Source organism: Protopterus annectens, chromosome 6.part0, assembly GCF_019279795.1.
Source record: "Protopterus annectens isolate FY-2018-M chromosome 6.part0, PAN1.0, whole genome shotgun sequence".
Taxonomy (NCBI): domain Eukaryota; kingdom Metazoa; phylum Chordata; order Ceratodontiformes; family Protopteridae; genus Protopterus; species Protopterus annectens.
Window position 1 is genome coordinate 553193132 of NC_056737.1, and position 3141 is coordinate 553196272.

At 52.3% G+C, this 3141-nt stretch overlaps 1 non-coding gene across 1 annotated transcript in view; it reads left to right on the forward strand.

Annotated features, from left to right (window-relative positions):
• Positions 1-2853: 2853 nt before the first annotated feature.
• Positions 2854-3141, forward strand: part of LOC122805156 — a 3667-nt gene continuing 3379 nt past the window's right edge. The window contains exon 1 of the ribosomal RNA XR_006365345.1: positions 2854-3141. This exon is cut by the window's right edge and continues 3379 nt beyond it. This is a non-coding gene — a ribosomal RNA (28S ribosomal RNA).

The window sequence follows — 3141 nt, forward strand, 5'->3', positions numbered from 1 at the left end:
AAAGCAGCATTCGAATGTCTGCCCTATCAACTTTCGATGGTACTATCTGTGCATACCATGGTGACCATGGGTAATGGGGAATCAGGGTTTGATTCTGGAGAGGGAGCCTGAGAAACGACTACTACATCCAAGGAAGGCAGCAGGTGTGGAAATTACACACTCCCAACTCAGGGAGGTAGTGACAAGAAATAACAATACGGGACTCTTCTGAGGCCCTGTCATTGGAATGAGTACACTTTAAATCCTTGAATGAGGATCTATTGGAGGGCAAGTCTGGTGCCAGCAGCCGTGGTAATTCCAGCTTAATAGCTTATATTAAAGTTGTTGCAGTTAAAAGGTTTGTAGTTGGCTCTTGGGATTGGGCTGGCGGTCCGCCACAAGGTAAGCTACTGCCTATCACAGCCCCCCTGCCTCTAGGCACTCCCTTAATGCTCTTAACTGAGTGTCCCAGGGATCCAAAGCATTTACATTGAAAAAAAAATAGAGTGTTCAAAGCAGGCTATTCACCTGAATACTTCAGCTAGGAATAATGGAATAGGACTCCAGTTCTATTTTGTTGGTTTTCGGAACTGGGGCCATGATTAAGAGGGAAAGCCAAGGGCATTGATATTGTGCTGCTAGAGGTGAAAATCTTGGACTGGCAAGACAAATGAAAGGGAAAGCATTTGCCGAGAATGTTTTCATTAATCAAGAATGAAAGTCGGAGGTTCAAAGATGATCAGATACCGTTGTAGTTCCAACCATAAATGATTCCGACTAGCGATCCGGCAGCATTATTCCCATGACCCGCCAGGGAGCTTCTGGGAAACCAAAGTCTCTGGGTTCTGGGGGAGTATGGTTGCAAAGCTAAAACTTAAAGGAATTGATGGAAGGGCACCAACAGAAGTGGAGCTTGCAGCTTAATTTGACTCAACATGGGAAACCTCACCCGGCCAGGAAACAGAAAGGATTGACAGATTGTTAGCTCATTCTTGATTCTGTGGGTGGTGATGCATGGCCGTTCTTATTTGGTGGAGTGATTTGTCTGGATAATTCTGAAAATGAACAAGACTCCATCAGGCTAACTAGTTATGTGGCCCAGTATGGTCCTCTCCAACTTCTTAGGGGGACAAGTGGATTTCAGCCACACGAGATTGAGCAATAACAGGTCTGTGACGCCCTTAGATGTCCAGGGCTGCACGGGTGCTACACTGAATGGATCAGCACGTGTCTACCCTTGGCCGACAGGTCTGGGAATCTGCTGAACCCCATTCATGATAGGGACTAGAGATTGCAATTATTCCCCATGAATGAGGAATTCCCAATAAGTGCGGGTCATAAGCTCATGTTGATTAAGTCCCTGCCCTTTGTACACACCACCCATCATTACTACCAATTGGATGGTTTAGTGAGGTCCTCAGATTGGCCCTGCTAGAGTCAGTCACAACCCCAGTGGTGCGCTGAGAAGGCGATCAAACTTGATTATCTAGAGGAAGTAAAAGTCATAACAAGGTTTTTGTAGGTGAACCTGTAGAAGGATCATTAACACTGAGGGTCCCGGGATGGCACTGTCTTCAGGACCAGGGCCTCTCCTTGCTCCACTGCCTCGACACTCTACGTCTCTCTCTCTCTCTCTCTCTCTTTCTCTTTCTGACTCCTATCTCTCTGTGTGCCCACATGGAGCCTGGTGGGACTGAGCCCAAGGCTCCCGGGGGAGGGAGTGAGAGGAGGGGTGGTGTCTGTCCCCCTCACCTCCTGGCAGTGGCAGGTAGGGGGTCCCATCCATACAGCGGGAGGTGCAGATGCTCCTCTGCTGCCCAGAGGGGATGGTGGCAGAGGGTGCACTCAGCCCAGTGGTGCAGTCTGCCACATGCCCCGGAAGTGGCTGTCTCCCCATCCGGTAGGGGGAGGGAGAGGGTGCCATTCCAGTGGGGGGAGCAGTGGCAACCCTTCTGGCTGTACAGGGCCAACCCTGGGGTAACATCAGAGTCCTCTCCCATCGATGTCAGTCATGGGTACCTCTAGACAATGCCCCTCTCCACACAGGGCATCATTTCAAAGACCTGAAAGGTTGGCAGTGCGGCCACGCACAGGCTGCTGCGGTTCTCCACATGGGACATTGGTTCAAAGACCTGAAAGGTCAGCAGTGCAGCTGCATGCTGGCTGCCATGTGACTCCCTGCAGTCTCATGGCACGGGGCCAATAACCCCAGTCCAGGTGCCTGCAACGATGCTCGTGAAACCTCACATGCTCATCTTGAGGTGCGATGCCACACGGGCAGTGGTGCCCCCAATGAATGAGAACTGTATGACTCTGAGCGGTGGATTACTCAGCTCATGCATCAATGAAGAATGCAGCTAGCTGTGAGAACTAATGTGAATTGCAGGACACATTGATAATCTACACTTAAAATGCACTTTGTGGCTCTGGGTAACTCCGGGGACTAGGCCTGTATGAGGGTTGTCAAGCCTTCCATTGCCCCCAGGGCTGTCTGGCCCCCATCAAGGGTGTGGCTGGGGAGTCAAGGGAGACCAACACAGGCCCCCATCCCCCCAGGGAAAGACGCAGACAGAGGAGAGGAGTCACCCATCACCCCGAGCAGAGAAGCCCATCTGAGTACCGGAGGGAGTAGGTGCAGGTTTGGCCCACCCCACAGGCTGTCAGGGGTACTGCCACTAGGTTGCCCTCCCAGGGCAAGGCCCGATGCCCACCCGTACTGGTTCCTGCATGCCTGCTCCGCGTTGCCCCTCCTACTCCGCCTCACTGAGTCCGGCGTCATGATGGAGCAGGTGTGAGATCCGGGGGAGGATGGGTGTCCATCCATCACCTGAGTCCTGTGCCTGCACCCCCCCACCCATGACCTTGCTTGGACCGTGACCTCAGATCAGACATAGGGACCCATCAAATTTAAGCATATTACTAAGCAGAGGAAACAAAACTAACCAGGATTCCCTCAGTAACAGCGATGAAGAGGGAAGAGCTCAACGATGAATCCCCATCTGGGCAACAGGTGCAGGGGAAATGTGGCATATGGAAGTCCATCTACCCCATGCCGCCAAGGGGGCCCACGTCCTTGTGATTGAGGCTCAGCCCATGGATGGTGTGAGGCCGGTGGCAGCCCCCAGCACATCGGGATCAGGTCTTCCTGGAGTTGGGTTGTTT